Below are 18852 nucleotides of genomic sequence, written 5' to 3'. Positions count from 1 at the left end.
GGTCTTCCTTTCCTGTGGCAGTCCTCATGAGAGACCGTTTCATCATAGCAGAGGTAACTCTGGGTCTTCCTTTCCTGTGGCGGTCCTCATGAGAGACCGTTTCATCATAGCAGAGGTAACTCTGGGTCTTCCTTTCCTGTGGCGGTCCTCATGAGAGACCGTTTCATCATAGCAGAGGTAACTCTGGGTCTTCCTTTCCTGTGGCGGTCCTCATGAGAGACCGTTTCATCATAGCAGAGGTAACTCTGGGTCTTCCTTTCCTGTGGCGGTCCTCATGAGAGACCGTTTCATCATAGCAGAGGTAACTCTGGGTCTTCCTTTCCTGTGGCGGTCCTCATGAGAGACCGTTTCATCATAGCAGAGGTAACTCTGGGTCTTCCTTTCCTGTGGCGGTCCTCATGAGAGACCGTTTCATCATAGCAGAGGTAACTCTGGGTCTTCCTTTCCTGTGGCGGTCCTCATGAGAGACCGTTTCATCATAGCAGAGGTAACTCTGGGTCTTCCTTTCCTGTGGCGGTCCTCATGAGAGACCGTTTCATCAGAGCAGAGGTAACTCTGGGTCTTCCTTTCCTGTGGCAGTCCTCATGAGAGACCGTTTCATCAGAGCAGAGGTAACTCTGGGTCTTCCATTCCTGTGGCGGTCCTCATGAGAGACCGTTTCATCATAGCAGAGGTAACTCTGGGTCTTCCTTTCCTGTGGCGGTCCTCATGAGAGACCGTTTCATCATAGCAGAGGTAACTCTGGGTCTTCCTTTCCTGTGGCAGTCCTCAAGAGAGACCGTTTCATCATAGCAGAGGTAACTCTGGGTCTTCCTTTCCTGTGGCAGTCCTCATGAGAGACCGATTCATCATAGCAGAGGTAACTCTGGGTCTTCCTTTCCTGTGGCAGTCCTCATGAGAGACCGTTTCATCAGAGCAGAGGTAACTCTGGGTCTTCCTTTCCTGTGGCAGTCCTCATGAGAGACCGTTTCATCAGAGCAGAGGTAACTCTGGGTCTTCCTTTCCTGTGGCAGTCCTCATGAGAGACCGTTTCATCAGAGCAGAGGTAACTCTGGGTCTTCCTTTCCTGTGGCAGTCCTCATGAGAGACCGTTTCATCAGAGCAGAGGTAACTCTGGGTCTTCCTTTCCTGTGACAGTCCTCATGAGAGACCGTTTCATCATAGCAGAGGTAACTCTGGGTCTACCTTTCCTGTGGCAGTCCTCATGAGAGACCGTTTCATCAGAGCAGAGGTAACTCTGGGTCTTCCTTTCCTGTGGCAGTCCTCATAAGAGACCGTTTCATCATAGCAGAGGTAACTCTGGGTCTTCCTTTCCTGTGGCAGTCCTCATGAGAGACCGTTTCATCAGAGAAGAGGTAACTCTGGGTCTTCCTTTCCTGTGTCCTCATGAGAGACCGTTTCATCATAGCAGAGGTAACTCTGGGTCTTCCTTTCCTGTGGCAGTCCTCATGAGAGACCATTTCATCATAGCAGAGGTAACTCTGGGTCTACCTTTCCTGTGGCAGTCCTCATGAGAGACCGTTTCATCAGAGCAGAGGTAACTCTGGGTCTTCCTTTCCTGTGTCCTCATGAGAGACCGTTTCATCATAGCAGAGGTAACTCTGGGTCTTCCTTTCCTGTGGCAGTCCTCATGAGAGACCGTTTCATCATAGCAGAGGTAACTCTGGGTCTTCCTTTCCTGTGGCAGTCCTCATAAGAGACCGTTTCATCATAGCAGAGGTAACTCTGGGTCTTCCTTTCCTGTGGCAGTCCTCATGAGAGACCGTTTCATCATAGCAGAGGTAACTCTGGGTCTTCCTTTCCTGTGGCGGTCCTCATGAGAGACCGTTTCATCATAGCAGAGGTAACTCTGGGTCTTCCTTTCCTGTGGCGGTCCTCATGAGAGACCGTTTCATCATAGCAGAGGTAACTCTGGGTCTTCCTTTCCTGTGGCGGTCCTCATGAGAGACCGTTTCATCATAGCAGAGGTAACTCTGGGTCTTCCTTTCCTGTGGCAGTCCTCATGAGAGACCGTTTCATCAGAGCAGAGGTAACTCTGGGTCTTCCATTCCTGTGGCGGTCCTCATGAGAGACCGTTTCATCATAGCAGAGGTAACTCTGGGTCTTCCTTTCCTGTGGCGGTCCTCATGAGAGACCGTTTCATCATAGCAGAGGTAACTCTGGGTCTTCCTTTCCTGTGGCAGTCCTCATGAGAGACCGTTTCATCATAGCAGAGGTAACTCTGGGTCTTCCTTTCCTGTGGCAGTCCTCATGAGAGACCGTTTCATCATAGCAGAGGTAACTCTGGGTCTTCCTTTCCTGTGGCAGTCCTCATGAGAGACCGTTTCATCAGAGCAGAGGTAACTCTGGGTCTTCCTTTCCTGTGGCAGTCCTCATGAGAGACCGTTTCATCAGAGCAGAGGTAACTCTGGGTCTTCCTTTCCTGTGGCAGTCCTCATGAGAGACCGTTTCATCAGAGCAGAGGTAACTCTGGGTCTTCCTTTCCTGTGGCAGTCCTCATGAGAGACCGTTTCATCAGAGCAGAGGTAACTCTGGGTCTTCCTTTCCTGTGACAGTCCTCATGAGAGACCGTTTCATCAGAGCAGAGGTAACTCTGGGTCTTCCTTTCCTGTGGCAGTCCTCATAAGAGACCGTTTCATCATAGCAGAGGTAACTCTGGGTCTTCCTTTCCTGTGGCAGTCCTCATGAGAGACCGTTTCATCATAGCAGAGGTAACTCTGGGTCTTCCTTTCCTGTGGCAGTCCTCATGAGAGACCGTTTCATCAGAGCAGAGGTAACTCTGGGTCTTCCTTTCCTGTGTCCTCATGAGAGACCGTTTCATCATAGCAGAGGTAACTCTGGGTCTTCCTTTCCTGTGGCAGTCCTCATGAGAGACCGTTTCATCATAGCAGAGGTAACTCTGGGTCTTCCTTTCCTGTGGCAGTCCTCATGAGAGACCGTTTCATCATAGCAGAGGTAACTCTGGGTCTTCCTTTCCTGTGGCGGTCCTCATGAGAGACCGTTTCATCATAGCAGAGGTAACTCTGGGTCTTCCTTTCCTGTGGCGGTCCTCATGAGAGACCGTTTCATCATAGCAGAGGTAACTCTGGGTCTTCCTTTCCTGTGGCGGTCCTCATGAGAGACCGTTTCATCAGAGCAGAGGTAACTCTGGGTCTTCCTTTCCTGTGGCAGTCCTCATGAGAGACCGTTTCATCAGAGCAGAGGTAACTCTGGGTCTTCCATTCCTGTGGCGGTCCTCATGAGAGACCGTTTCATCATAGCAGAGGTAACTCTGGGTCTTCCTTTCCTGTGGCGGTCCTCATGAGAGACCGTTTCATCATAGCAGAGGTAACACTGGGTCTTCCTTTCCTGTGGCAGTCCTCATGAGAGACCGTTTCATCAGAGCAGAGGTAACTCTGGGTCTTCCTTTCCTGTGACAGTCCTCATGAGAGACCATTTCATCATAGCAGAGGTAACTCTGGGTCTACCTTTCCTGTGGCAGTCCTCATGAGAGACTGTTTCATCAGAGCAGAGGTAACTCTGGGTCTTCCTTTCCTGTGTCCTCATGAGAGACCGTTTCATCATAGCAGAGGTAACTCTGGGTCTTCCTTTCCTGTGGCAGTCCTCATGAGAGACCGTTTCATCATAGCAGAGGTAACTCTGGGTCTTCCTTTCCTGTGGCAGTCCTCATAAGAGACCGTTTCATCATAGCAGACGTAACTCTGGGTCTTCCTTTCCTGTGGCAGTCCTCATGAGAGACCGTTTCATCATAGCAGAGGTAACTCTGGGTCTTCCTTTCCTGTGGCGGTCCTCATGAGAGACCGTTTCATCATAGCAGAGGTAACTCTGGGTCTTCCTTTCCTGTGGCGGTCCTCATGAGAGACCGTTTCATCATAGCAGAGGTAACTCTGGGTCTTCCTTTCCTGTGGCAGTCCTCATGAGAGACCGTTTCATCATAGCAGAGGTAACTCTGGGTCTTCCTTTCCTGTGGCAGTCCTCATGAGAGACCGTTTCATCATAGCAGAGGTAACTCTGGGTCTTCCTTTCCTGTGGCAGTCCTCATGAGAGACCGTTTCATCATAGCAGAGGTAACTCTGGGTCTTCCTTTCCTGTGGCAGTCCTCATGAGAGACCGTTTCATCATAGCAGAGGTAACTCTGGGTCTTCCTTTCCTGTGGCAGTCCTCATGAGAGACCGTTTCATCATAGCAGAGGTAACTCTGGGTCTTCCTTTCCAGTGGCGGTCCTCATGAGAGACCGTTTCATCATAGCAGAGGTAACTCTGGGTCTTCCTTTCCTGTGGCGGTCCTCATGAGAGACCGTTTCATCATAGCAGAGGTAACTCTGGGTCTTCCTTTCCTGTGGCGGTCCTCATGAGAGACCGTTTCATCATAGCAGAGGTAACTCTGGGTCTTCCTTTCCTGTGGCGGTCCTCATGAGAGACCGTTTCATCATAGCAGAGGTAACTCTGGGTCTTCCTTTCCTGTGGCGGTCCTCATGAGAGACCGTTTCATCATAGCAGAGGTAACTCTGGGTCTTCCTTTCCTGTGGCGGTCCTCATGAGAGACCGTTTCATCAGAGCAGAGCTAACTCTGGGTCTTCCATTCCTGTGGCGGTCCTCATGAGAGACCGTTTCATCATAGCAGAGGTAACTCTGGGTCTTCCTTTCCTGTGGCGGTCCTCATGAGAGACCGTTTCATCATAGCAGAGGTAACTCTGGGTCTTCCTTTCCTGTGGCAGTCCTCATGAGAGACCGTTTCATCAGAGCAGAGGTAACTCTGGGTCTTCCTTTCCTGTGACAGTCCTCATGAGAGACCATTTCATCATAGCAGAGGTAACTCTGGGTCTACCTTTCCTGTGGCAGTCCTCATGAGAGACTGTTTCATCAGAGCAGAGGTAACTCTGGGTCTTCCTTTCCTGTGTCCTCATGAGAGACCGTTTCATCATAGCAGAGGTAACTCTGGGTCTTCCTTTCCTGTGGCAGTCCTCATGAGAGACCGTTTCATCATAGCAGAGGTAACTCTGGGTCTTCCTTTCCTGTGGCAGTCCTCATAAGAGACCGTTTCATCATAGCAGACGTAACTCTGGGTCTTCCTTTCCTGTGGCAGTCCTCATGAGAGACCGTTTCATCATAGCAGAGGTAACTCTGGGTCTTCCTTTCCTGTGGCGGTCCTCATGAGAGACCGTTTCATCATAGCAGAGGTAACTCTGGGTCTTCCTTTCCTGTGGCGGTCCTCATGAGAGACCGTTTCATCATAGCAGAGGTAACTCTGGGTCTTCCTTTCCTGTGGCAGTCCTCATGAGAGACCGTTTCATCATAGCAGAGGTAACTCTGGGTCTTCCTTTCCTGTGGCAGTCCTCATGAGAGACCGTTTCATCATAGCAGAGGTAACTCTGGGTCTTCCTTTCCTGTGGCAGTCCTCATGAGAGACCGTTTCATCATAGCAGAGGTAACTCTGGGTCTTCCTTTCCTGTGGCAGTCCTCATGAGAGACCGTTTCATCATAGCAGAGGTAACTCTGGGTCTTCCTTTCCTGTGGCAGTCCTCATGAGAGACCGTTTCATCATAGCAGAGGTAACTCTGGGTCTTCCTTTCCAGTGGCGGTCCTCATGAGAGACCGTTTCATCATAGCAGAGGTAACTCTGGGTCTTCCTTTCCTGTGGCGGTCCTCATGAGAGACCGTTTCATCATAGCAGAGGTAACTCTGGGTCTTCCTTTCCTGTGGCGGTCCTCATGAGAGACCGTTTCATCATAGCAGAGGTAACTCTGGGTCTTCCTTTCCTGTGGCGGTCCTCATGAGAGACCGTTTCATCATAGCAGAGGTAACTCTGGGTCTTCCTTTCCTGTGGCGGTCCTCATGAGAGACCGTTTCATCATAGCAGAGGTAACTCTGGGTCTTCCTTTCCTGTGGCGGTCCTCATGAGAGACCGTTTCATCATAGCAGAGGTAACTCTGGGTCTTCCTTTCCTGTGGCGGTCCTCATGAGAGACCGTTTCATCATAGCAGAGGTAACTCTGGGTCTTCCTTTCCTGTGGCGGTCCTCATGAGAGACCGTTTCATCAGAGCAGAGGTAACTCTGGGTCTTCCTTTCCTGTGGCAGTCCTCATGAGAGACCGTTTCATCAGAGCAGAGGTAACTCTGGGTCTTCCATTCCTGTGGCGGTCCTCATGAGAGACCGTTTCATCATAGCAGAGGTAACTCTGGGTCTTCCTTTCCTGTGGCGGTCCTCATGAGAGACCGTTTCATCATAGCAGAGGTAACTCTGGGTCTTCCTTTCCTGTGGCTGTCCTCATGAGAGACCGTTTCATCATAGCAGAGGTAACTCTGGGTCTTCCTTTCCTGTGGCAGTCCTCATGAGAGACCGTTTCATCATAGCAGAGGTAACTCTGGGTCTTCCTTTCCTGTGGCAGTCCTCATGAGAGACCGTTTCATCAGAGCAGAGGTAACTCTGGGTCTTCCTTTCCTGTGGCAGTCCTCATGAGAGACCGTTTCATCAGAGCAGAGGTAACTCTGGGTCTTCCTTTCCTGTGGCAGTCCTCATGAGAGACCGTTTCATCAGAGCAGAGGTAACTCTGGGTCTTCCTTTCCTGTGGCAGTCCTCATGAGAGACCGTTTCATCAGAGCAGAGGTAACTCTGGGTCTTCCTTTCCTGTGACAGTCCTCATGAGAGACCGTTTCATCATAGCAGAGGTAACTCTGGGTCTACCTTTCCTGTGGCAGTCCTCATGAGAGACCGTTTCATCAGAGCAGAGGTAACTCTGGGTCTTCCTTTCCTGTGGCAGTCCTCATAAGAGACCGTTTCATCATAGCAGAGGTAACTCTGGGTCTTCCTTTCCTGTGGCAGTCCTCATGAGAGACCGTTTCATCAGAGAAGAGGTAACTCTGGGTCTTCCTTTCCTGTGTCCTCATGAGAGACCGTTTCATCATAGCAGAGGTAACTCTGGGTCTTCCTTTCCTGTGGCAGTCCTCATGAGAGACCATTTCATCATAGCAGAGGTAACTCTGGGTCTACCTTTCCTGTGGCAGTCCTCATGAGAGACCGTTTCATCAGAGCAGAGGTAACTCTGGGTCTTCCTTTCCTGTGTCCTCATGAGAGACCGTTTCATCATAGCAGAGGTAACTCTGGGTCTTCCTTTCCTGTGGCAGTCCTCATGAGAGACCGTTTCATCATAGCAGAGGTAACTCTGGGTCTTCCTTTCCTGTGGCAGTCCTCATAAGAGACCGTTTCATCATAGCAGAGGTAACTCTGGGTCTTCCTTTCCTGTGGCAGTCCTCATGAGAGACCGTTTCATCATAGCAGAGGTAACTCTGGGTCTTCCTTTCCTGTGGCGGTCCTCATGAGAGACCGTTTCATCATAGCAGAGGTAACTCTGGGTCTTCCTTTCCTGTGGCGGTCCTCATGAGAGACCGTTTCATCATAGCAGAGGTAACTCTGGGTCTTCCTTTCCTGTGGCAGTCCTCATGAGAGACCGTTTCATCATAGCAGAGGTAACTCTGGGTCTTCCTTTCCTGTGGCAGTCCTCATGAGAGACCGTTTCATCATAGCAGAGGTAACTCTGGGTCTTCCTTTCCTGTGGCAGTCCTCATGAGAGACCGTTTCATCATAGCAGACGTAACTATGGGTCTTCCTTTCCTGTGGTAGTCCTCATGAGAGACCGTTTCATCATAGCAGAGGTAACTCTGGGTCTTCCTTTCCTGTGGCGGTCCTCATGAGAGACCGTTTCATCAGAGCAGAGGTAACTCTGGGTCTTCCTTTCCTGTGGCAGTCCTCATGAGAGACCGTTTCATCAGAGCAGAGGTAACTCTGGGTCTTCCATTCCTGTGGCGGTCCTCATGAGAGACCGTTTCATCATAGCAGAGGTAACTCTGGGTCTTCCTTTCCTGTGGCGGTCCTCATGAGAGACCGTTTCATCATAGCAGAGGTAACTCTGGGTCTTCCTTTCCTGTGTCCTCATGAGATACCGTTTCATCATAGCAGAGGTAACTCTGGGTCTTCCTTTCCTGTGGCGGTCCTCATGAGAGACCGTTTCATCATAGCAGAGGTAACTCTGGGTCTTCCTTTCCTGTGGCAGTCCTCATGAGAGACCGTTTCATCATAGCAGAGGTAACTCTGGGTCTTCCTTTCCTGTGGCAGTCCTCATGAGAGACCGTTTCATCATAGCAGAGGTAACTCTGGGTCTTCCTTTCCTGTGGCAGTCCTCATGAGAGACCGTTTCATCAGAGCAGAGGTAACTCTGGGTCTTCCTTTCCTGTGGCAGTCCTCATGAGAGACCGTTTCATCAGAGCAGAGGTAACTCTGGGTCTTCCTTTCCTGTGGCAGTCCTCATGAGAGACCGTTTCATCAGAGCAGAGGTAACTCTGGGTCTTCCTTTCCTGTGGCAGTCCTCATGAGAGACCGTTTCATCAGAGCAGAGGTAACTCTGGGTCTTCCTTTCCTGTGACAGTCCTCATGAGAGACCGTTTCATCATAGCAGAGGTAACTCTGGGTCTACCTTTCCTGTGGCAGTCCTCATGAGAGACCGTTTCATCAGAGCAGAGGTAACTCTGGGTCTTCCTTTCCTGTGGCAGTCCTCATAAGAGACCGTTTCATCATAGCAGAGGTAACTCTGGGTCTTCCTTTCCTGTGGCAGTCCTCATGAGAGACCGTTTCATCAGAGAAGAGGTAACTCTGGGTCTTCCTTTCCTGTGTCCTCATGAGAGACCGTTTCATCATAGCAGAGGTAACTCTGGGTCTTCCTTTCCTGTGGCAGTCCTCATGAGAGACCATTTCATCATAGCAGAGGTAACTCTGGGTCTACCTTTCCTGTGGCAGTCCTCATGAGAGACCGTTTCATCAGAGCAGAGGTAACTCTGGGTCTTCCTTTCCTGTGTCCTCATGAGAGACCGTTTCATCATAGCAGAGGTAACTCTGGGTCTTCCTTTCCTGTGGCAGTCCTCATGAGAGACCGTTTCATCATAGCAGAGGTAACTCTGGGTCTTCCTTTCCTGTGGCAGTCCTCATAAGAGACCGTTTCATCATAGCAGAGGTAACTCTGGGTCTTCCTTTCCTGTGGCAGTCCTCATGAGAGACCGTTTCATCATAGCAGAGGTAACTCTGGGTCTTCCTTTCCTGTGGCGGTCCTCATGAGAGACCGTTTCATCATAGCAGAGGTAACTCTGGGTCTTCCTTTCCTGTGGCGGTCCTCATGAGAGACCGTTTCATCATAGCAAAGGTAACTCTGGGTCTTCCTTTCCTGTGGCAGTCCTCATGAGAGACCGTTTCATCATAGCAGAGGTAACTCTGGGTCTTCCTTTCCTGTGGCAGTCCTCATGAGAGACCGTTTCATCATAGCAGAGGTAACTCTGGGTCTTCCTTTCCTGTGGCAGTCCTCATGAGAGACCGTTTCATCATAGCAGACGTAACTATGGGTCTTCCTTTCCTGTGGCAGTCCTCATGAGAGACCGTTTCATCATAGCAGAGGTAACTCTGGGTCTTCCTTTCCTGTGGCGGTCCTCATGAGAGACCGTTTCATCAGAGCAGAGGTAACTCTGGGTCTTCCTTTCCTGTGGCAGTCCTCATGAGAGACCGTTTCATCAGAGCAGAGGTAACTCTGGGTCTTCCATTCCTGTGGCGGTCCTCATGAGAGACCGTTTCATCATAGCAGAGGTAACTCTGGGTCTTCCTTTCCTGTGGCGGTCCTCATGAGAGACCGTTTCATCATAGCAGAGGTAACTCTGGGTCTTCCTTTCCTGTGGCAGTCCTCATGAGAGACCGTTTCATCATAGCAGAGGTAACTCTGGGTCTTCCTTTCCTGTGGCAGTCCTCATGAGAGACCGTTTCATCATAGCAGAGGTAACTCTGGGTCTTCCTTTCCTGTGGCAGTCCTCATGAGAGACCGTTTCATCAGAGCAGAGGTAACTCTGGGTCTTCCTTTCCTGTGGCAGTCCTCATGAGAGACCGTTTCATCAGAGCAGAGGTAACTCTGGGTCTTCCTTTCCTGTGGCAGTCCTCATGAGAGACCGTTTCATCAGAGCAGAGGTAACTCTGGGTCTTCCTTTCCTGTGGCAGTCCTCATGAGAGACCGTTTCATCAGAGCAGAGGTAACTCTGGGTCTTCCTTTCCTGTGACAGTCCTCATGAGAGACCGTTTCATCATAGCAGAGGTAACTCTGGGTCTACCTTTCCTGTGGCAGTCCTCATGAGAGACCGTTTCATCAGAGCAGAGGTAACTCTGGGTCTTCCTTTCCTGTGGCAGTCCTCATAAGAGACCGTTTCATCATAGCAGAGGTAACTCTGGGTCTTCCTTTCCTGTGGCAGTCCTCATGAGAGACCGTTTCATCATAGCAGAGGTAACTCTGGGTCTTCCTTTCCTGTGGCAGTCCTCATGAGAGACCGTTTCATCAGAGCAGAGGTAACTCTGGGTCTTCCTTTCCTGTGTCCTCATGATAGACCGTTTCATCAGAGAAGAGGTAACTCTGGGTCTTCCTTTCCTGTGTCCTCATGAGAGACCGTTTCATCATAGCAGAGGTAACTCTGGGTCTTCCTTTCCTGTGGCAGTCCTCATGAGAGACCGTTTCATCATAGCAGAGGTAACTCTGGGTCTTCCTTTCCTGTGGCAGTCCTCATGAGAGACCGTTTCATCATAGCAGAGGTAACTCTGGGTCTTCCTTTCCTGTGGCAGTCCTCATGAGAGACCGTTTCATCATAGCAGAGGTAACTCTGGGTCTTCCTTTCCTGTGGCAGTCCTCATGAGAGACCGTTTCATCATAGCAGAGGTAACTCTGGGTCTTCCTTTCCTGTGGCAGTCCTCATGAGAGACCGTTTCATCATAGCAGAGGTAACTCTGGGTCTTCCTTTCCTGTGGCGGTCCTCATGAGAGACCGTTTCATCATAGCAGAGGTAACTCTGGGTCTTCCTTTCCTGTGGCGGTCCTCATGAGAGACCGTTTCATCATAGCAGAGGTAACTCTGGGTCTTCCTTTCCTGTGGCGGTCCTCATGAGAGACCGTTTCATCAGAGCAGAGGTAACTCTGGGTCTTCCTTTCCTGTGGCAGTCCTCATGAGAGACCGTTTCATCAGAGCAGAGGTAACTCTGGGTCTTCCATTCCTGTGGCGGTCCTCATGAGAGACCGTTTCATCATAGCAGAGCTAACTCTGGGTCTTCCTTTCCTGTGGCGGTCCTCATGAGAGACCGTTTCATCATAGCAGAGGTAACTCTGGGTCTTCCTTTCCTGTGGCAGTCCTCATGAGAGACCGTTTCATCAGAGCAGAGGTAACTCTGGGTCTTCCTTTCCTGTGACAGTCCTCATGAGAGACCATTTCATCATAGCAGAGGTAACTCTGGGTCTACCTTTCCTGTGGCAGTCCTCATGAGAGACCGTTTCATCAGAGCAGAGGTAACTCTGGGTCTTCCTTTCCTGTGTCCTCATGAGAGACCGTTTCATCATAGCAGAGGTAACTCTGGGTCTTCCTTTCCTGTGGCAGTCCTCATGAGAAACCGTTTCATCATAGCAGAGGTAACTCTGGGTCTTCCTTTCCTGTGGCAGTCCTCATAAGAGACCGTTTCATCATAGCAGAGGTAACTCTGGGTCTTCCTTTCCTGTGGCAGTCCTCATGAGAGACCGTTTCATCATAGCAGAGGTAACTCTGGGTCTTCTTTTCCTGTGGCGGTCCTCATGAGAGACCGTTTCATCATAGCAGAGGTAACTCTGGGTCTTCCTTTCCTGTGGCGGTCGTCATGAGAGACCGTTTCATCATAGCAGAGGTAACTCTGGGTCTTCCTTTCCTGTGGCAGTCCTCATGAGAGACCGTTTCATCATAGCAGAGGTAACTCTGGGTCTTCCTTTCCTGTGGCAGTCCTCATGAGAGACCGTTTCATCATAGCAGAGGTAACTCTGGGTCTTCCTTTCCTGTGGCAGTCCTCATGAGAGACCGTTTCATCATAGCAGACGTAACTATGGGTCTTCCTTTCCTGTGGCAGTCCTCATGAGAGACCGTTTCATCATAGCAGAGGTAACTCTGGGTCTTCCTTTCCTGTGGCAGTCCTCATGAGAGACCGTTTCATCATAGCAGAGGTAACTCTGGGTCTTCCTTTCCTGTGGCGGTCCTCATGAGAGACCGTTTCATCATAGCAGAGGTAACTCTGGGTCTTCCTTTCCTGTGGCAGTCCTCATGAGAGACCGTTTCATCAGAGCAGAGGTAACTCTGGGTCTTCCTTTCCTGTGGCAGTCCTCATGAGAGACGGTTTCATCAGAGCAGAGGTAACTCTGGGTCTTCCTTTCCTGTGGCATTCCTCATGAGAGACCGTTTCATCATAGCAGAGGTAACTCTGGGTCTTCCTTTCCTGTGGCAGTCCTCATGAGAGACCCTTTCATCATAGCAGAGGTAACTCTGGGTCTTCCTTTCCTGTGGCAGTCCTCATGAGAGACCGTTTCATCATAGCAGAGGTAACTCTGGGTCTTCCTTTCCTGTGGCAGTCCTCATGAGAGACCATTTCATCATAGCAGAGGTAACTCTGGGTCTTCCTTTCCTGTGGCAGTCCTCATGAGAGACCGTTTCATCAGAGCAGAGGTAACTCTGGGTCTTCCTTTCCTGTGGCAGTCCTCATGAGAGACCGTTTCATCAGAGCAGAGGTAACTCTGGGTCTTCCTTTCCTGTGACAGTCCTCATGAGAGACTGTTTCATCATAGCAGAAGTAACTCTGGGTCTACCTTTCCTGTGGCAGTCCTCATGAGAGACCGTTTCATCAGAGCAGAGGTAACTCTGGGTCTTCCTTTCCTGTGTCCTCATGAGAGACCGTTTCATCACAGCAGAGGTAACTCTGGGTCTTCCTTTCCTGTGGCAGTCCTCATGAGAGACCGTTTCATCATAGCAGAGGTAACTCTGGGTCTTCCTTTCCTGTGGCAGTCCTCATAAGAGACCGTTTCATCATAGCAGAGGTAACTCTGGGTCTTCCTTTCCTGTGGCAGTCCTCATGAGAGACCGTTTCATCATAGCAGAGGTAACTCTGGGTCTTCCTTTCCTGTGGCAGTCCTCATGAGAGACCGTTTCATCATAGCAGAGGTAACTCTGGGTCTTCCTTTTCTGTGGCGGTCCTCATGAGAGACCGTTTCATCATAGCAGAGGTAACTCTGGGTCTTCCTTTCCTGTGGCGGTCCTCATGAGAGACCGTTTCATCATAGCAGAGGTAACTCTGGGTCTTCCTTTCCTGTGGCGGTCCTCATGAGAGACCGTTTCATCATAGCAGAGGTAACTCTGGGTCTTCCTTTCCTGTGGCGGTCCTCATGAGAGACCGTTTCATCATAGCAGAGGTAACTCTGGGTCTTCCTTTCCTGTGGCAGTCCTCATGAGAGACCGTTTCATCATAGCAGAGGTAACTCTGGGTCTTCCTTTCCTGTGGCAGTCCTCATGAGAGACCGTTTCATCATAGCAGAGGTAACTCTGGGTCTTCCTTTCCTGTGGCAGTCCTCATGAGAGACCGTTTCATCAGAGCAGAGGTAACTCTGGGTCTTCCTTTCCTGTGGCAGTCCTCATGAGAGACCGTTTCATCAGAGCAGAGGTAACTCTGGGTCTTCCTTTCCTGTGGCAGTCCTCATGAGAGACCGTTTCATCAGAGCAGAGGTAACTCTGGGTCTTCCTTTCCTGTGGCAGTCCTCATGAGAGACCGTTTCATCAGAGCAGAGGTAACTCTGGGTCTTCCTTTCCTGTGACAGTCCTCATGAGAGACCGTTTCATCATAGCAGAGGTAACTCTGGGTCTACCTTTCCTGTGGCAGTCCTCATGAGAGACCGTTTCATCAGAGCAGAGGTAACTCTGGGTCTTCCTTTCCTGTGGCAGTCCTCATAAGAGACCGTTTCATCATAGCAGAGGTAACTCTGGGTCTTCCTTTCCTGTGGCAGTCCTCATGAGAGACCGTTTCATCATAGCAGAGGTAACTCTGGGTCTTCCTTTCCTGTGGCAGTCCTCATGAGAGACCGTTTCATCAGAGCAGAGGTAACTCTGGGTCTTCCTTTCCTGTGTCCTCATGATAGACCGTTTCATCAGAGAAGAGGTAACTCTGGGTCTTCCTTTCCTGTGTCCTCATGAGAGACCGTTTCATCATAGCAGAGGTAACTCTGGGTCTTCCTTTCCTGTGGCAGTCCTCATGAGAGACCGTTTCATCATAGCAGAGGTAACTCTGGGTCTTCCTTTCCTGTGGCAGTCCTCATGAGAGACCGTTTCATCATAGCAGAGGTAACTCTGGGTCTTCCTTTCCTGTGGCAGTCCTCATGAGAGACCGTTTCATCATAGCAGAGGTAACTCTGGGTCTTCCTTTCCTGTGGCAGTCCTCATGAGAGACCGTTTCATCATAGCAGAGGTAACTCTGGGTCTTCCTTTCCTGTGGCAGTCCTCATGAGAGACCGTTTCATCATAGCAGAGGTAACTCTGGGTCTTCCTTTCCTGTGGCGGTCCTCATGAGAGACCGTTTCATCATAGCAGAGGTAACTCTGGGTCTTCCTTTCCTGTGGCGGTCCTCATGAGAGACCGTTTCATCATAGCAGAGGTAACTCTGGGTCTTCCTTTCCTGTGGCGGTCCTCATGAGAGACCGTTTCATCAGAGCAGAGGTAACTCTGGGTCTTCCTTTCCTGTGGCAGTCCTCATGAGAGACCGTTTCATCAGAGCAGAGGTAACTCTGGGTCTTCCATTCCTGTGGCGGTCCTCATGAGAGACCGTTTCATCATAGCAGAGCTAACTCTGGGTCTTCCTTTCCTGTGGCGGTCCTCATGAGAGACCGTTTCATCATAGCAGAGGTAACTCTGGGTCTTCCTTTCCTGTGGCAGTCCTCATGAGAGACCGTTTCATCAGAGCAGAGGTAACTCTGGGTCTTCCTTTCCTGTGACAGTCCTCATGAGAGACCATTTCATCATAGCAGAGGTAACTCTGGGTCTACCTTTCCTGTGGCAGTCCTCATGAGAGACCGTTTCATCAGAGCAGAGGTAACTCTGGGTCTTCCTTTCCTGTGTCCTCATGAGAGACCGTTTCATCATAGCAGAGGTAACTCTGGGTCTTCCTTTCCTGTGGCAGTCCTCATGAGAAACCGTTTCATCATAGCAGAGGTAACTCTGGGTCTTCCTTTCCTGTGGCAGTCCTCATAAGAGACCGTTTCATCATAGCAGAGGTAACTCTGGGTCTTCCTTTCCTGTGGCAGTCCTCATGAGAGACCGTTTCATCATAGCAGAGGTAACTCTGGGTCTTCCTTTCCTGTGGCGGTCCTCATGAGAGACCGTTTCATCATAGCAGAGGTAACTCTGGGTCTTCCTTTCCTGTGGCGGTCCTCATGAGAGACCGTTTCATCATAGCAGAGGTAACTCTGGGTCTTCCTTTCCTGTGGCAGTCCTCATGAGAGACCGTTTCATCATAGCAGAGGTAACTCTGGGTCTTCCTTTCCTGTGGCAGTCCTCATGAGAGACCGTTTCATCATAGCAGAGGTAACTCTGGGTCTTCCTTTCCTGTGGCAGTCCTCATGAGAGACCGTTTCATCATAGCAGACGTAACTATGGGTCTTCCTTTCCTGTGGCAGTCCTCATGAGAGACCGTTTCATCATAGCAGAGGTAACTCTGGGTCTTCCTTTCCTGTGGCAGTCCTCATGAGAGACCGTTTCATCATAGCAGAGGTAACTCTGGGTCTTCCTTTCCTGTGGCGGTCCTCATGAGAGACCGTTTCATCATAGCAGAGGTAACTCTGGGTCTTCCTTTCCTGTGGCAGTCCTCATGAGAGACCGTTTCATCAGAGCAGAGGTAACTCTGGGTCTTCCTTTCCTGTGGCAGTCCTCATGAGAGACGGTTTCATCAGAGCAGAGGTAACTCTGGGTCTTCCTTTCCTGTGGCATTCCTCATGAGAGACCGTTTCATCATAGCAGAGGTAACTCTGGGTCTTCCTTTCCTGTGGCAGTCCTCATGAGAGACCCTTTCATCATAGCAGAGGTAACTCTGGGTCTTCCTTTCCTGTGGCAGTCCTCATGAGAGACCGTTTCATCATAGCAGAGGTAACTCTGGGTCTTCCTTTCCTGTGGCAGTCCTCATGAGAGACCATTTCATCATAGCAGAGGTAACTCTGGGTCTTCCTTTCCTGTGGCAGTCCTCATGAGAGACCGTTTCATCAGAGCAGAGGTAACTCTGGGTCTTCCTTTCCTGTGGCAGTCCTCATGAGAGACCGTTTCATCAGAGCAGAGGTAACTCTGGGTCTTCCTTTCCTGTGACAGTCCTCATGAGAGACTGTTTCATCATAGCAGAAGTAACTCTGGGTCTACCTTTCCTGTGGCAGTCCTCATGAGAGACCGTTTCATCAGAGCAGAGGTAACTCTGGGTCTTCCTTTCCTGTGTCCTCATGAGAGACCGTTTCATCACAGCAGAGGTAACTCTGGGTCTTCCTTTCCTGTGGCAGTCCTCATGAGAGACCGTTTCATCATAGCAGAGGTAACTCTGGGTCTTCCTTTCCTGTGGCAGTCCTCATAAGAGACCGTTTCATCATAGCAGAGGTAACTCTGGGTCTTCCTTTCCTGTGGCAGTCCTCATGAGAGACCGTTTCATCATAGCAGAGGTAACTCTGGGTCTTCCTTTCCTGTGGCAGTCCTCATGAGAGACCGTTTCATCATAGCAGAGGTAACTCTGGGTCTTCCTTTTCTGTGGCGGTCCTCATGAGAGACCGTTTCATCATAGCAGAGGTAACTCTGGGTCTTCCTTTCCTGTGGCGGTCCTCATGAGAGACCGTTTCATCATAGCAGAGGTAACTCTGGGTCTTCCTTTCCTGTGGCGGTCCTCATGAGAGACCGTTTCATCATAGCAGAGGTAACTCTGGGTCTTCCTTTCCTGTGGCGGTCCTCATGAGAGACCGTTTCATCATAGCAGAGGTAACTCTGGGTCTTCCTTTCCTGTGGCGGTCCTCATGAGAGACCGTTTCATCATAGCAGAGGTAACTCTGGGTCTTCCTTTCCTGTGGCGGTCCTCATGAGAGACAGTTTCATCATAGCAGAGGTAACTCCAGGTCTTCCTTTCCTGTGGCAGTCCTCATGAGAGACCGTTTCATCATAGCAGAGGTAACTCTGGGTCTTCCTTTCCTGTGGCAGTCCTCATGAGAGACCGTTTCATCAGAGCAGAGGTAACTCTGGGTCTTCCTTTCCTGTGGCAGTCCTCATGAGAGACCGTTTCATCAGAGCAGAGGTAACTCTGGGTCTTCCTTTCCTGTGGCAGTCCTCATGAGAGACCGTTTCATCATAGCAGAGGTAACTCTGGGTCTTCCTTTCCTGTGGCAGTCCTCATGAGAGACCGTTTCATCAGAGCAGAGGTAACTCTGGGTCTTCCTTTCCTGTGTCCTCATGAGATACCGTTTCATCATAGCAGAGGTAACTCTGGGTCTTCCTTTCCTGTGGCGGTCCTCATGAGAGACCGTTTCATCATAGCAGAGGTAACTCTGGGTCTTCCTTTCCTGTGGCAGTCCTCATGAGAGACCGTTTCATCATAGCAGAGGTAACTCTGGGTCTTCCTTTCCTGTGGCAGTCCTCATGAGAGACCGTTTCATCATAGCAGAGGTAACTCTGGGTCTTCCTTTCCTGTGGCGGTCCTCATGAGAGACCGTTTCATCATAGCAGAGGTAACTCTGGGTCTTCCTTTCCTGTGGCGGTCCTCATGAGAGACAGTTTCATCATAGCAGAGGTAACTCTGGGTCTTCCTTTCCTGTGGCAGTCCTCATGAGAGACCGTTTCATCACCGGTTTTCGCGACTGCACTTGAAATGTTCTTGACTGACTTAATATTTTATAGTAATGATGGAATGTCATTTCTCTTTGCTTATTGAGCTGTTCTTGCCATAATATGGACTTGATCTTTCACCGAATATGTCTTCTGTTTACCACCCCTACCTTGTCACAACACAACTGATTGGCTCAAACGCATTAAGGAAAGAAATTCCACAAATTCACTTTGAACAAGGCACACCTGTTAATTGAAATGCATTCCAGGTGACTACCTCATGAAGCTGTTTGAGAGAATGCCAAGAGTGTGCAAAGCTGTCATCAAGGCAAAGGTTTGCTACTTTGAAGAATCTCAAATGTAAACTGTATTTTGATTTTTTTTACACTTTTTTGGTTACTACATGACTCCATTTGTGTTATTTCATAGTTTTGATGTCTTCACTATTATTCTACAATGTAGAAAATTGTAAAAATAAAGAAAAACCCTTGAATGAATTAATGAATGGTGTCCAAACTTTTGACTGGTCCTGTTACATATTACCTCAATTACCTCGACTAACCTGTACTCCTGCACATTGACTCTGTACCGGTACCCCCTGTATATAGCCTCCACATTGACTCTGTACCGGTACCCCCTGTATATAGCCTCCACATTGACTCTGTACCGGTACCCCCTGTATATAGCCTCCACATTGACTCTGTACCGGTACCCCCTGTATATAGCCTCCACATTGACTCTGTACCGGTACCCCCTGTATATAGCCTCCACATTGACTCTGTACCGGTACCCCCTGTATATAGCCTCCACATTGACTCTGTACGGGTACCCCCTGTATATAGCCTCCACATTGACTCTGTACCGGTACCCCCTGTATATAGCCTCCACATTGACTCTGTACCGGTACCCCCTGTATATAGCCTCCACATTGACTCTGTACCGGTACCCCCTGTATATAGCCTCCACATTGACTCTGTACCGGTACCCCCTGTATATAGCCTCCACATTGACTCTGTACCGGTACCCCCTGTATATAGCCTCCACATTGACTCTGTACCAGTACCCCCTGTATATAGCCTCCACATTGACTCTGTACGGGTACCCCCTGTATATAGCCTCCACATTGACTCTGTACCGGTACCCCCTGTATATAGCCTCCACATTGACTCT

General features: G+C 50.0%; 1 protein-coding gene across 4 annotated transcripts in view; it reads right to left on the bottom strand.

Annotated features, from left to right (window-relative positions):
- cacna1fb (calcium voltage-gated channel subunit alpha1 Fb) overlaps nucleotides 1–18852 on the bottom strand; it is a 204660-nt gene that overhangs the window by 66378 nt on the left and 119430 nt on the right. The window lies entirely within an intron of this gene.

This window comes from Oncorhynchus mykiss, chromosome 9, assembly GCF_057628025.1.
Source record: "Oncorhynchus mykiss isolate SJ-2025 chromosome 9, ASM5762802v1, whole genome shotgun sequence".
Classification (NCBI taxonomy): domain Eukaryota; kingdom Metazoa; phylum Chordata; class Actinopteri; order Salmoniformes; family Salmonidae; genus Oncorhynchus; species Oncorhynchus mykiss.
This window is presented reverse-complemented; position numbering and strand designations above follow the sequence as displayed.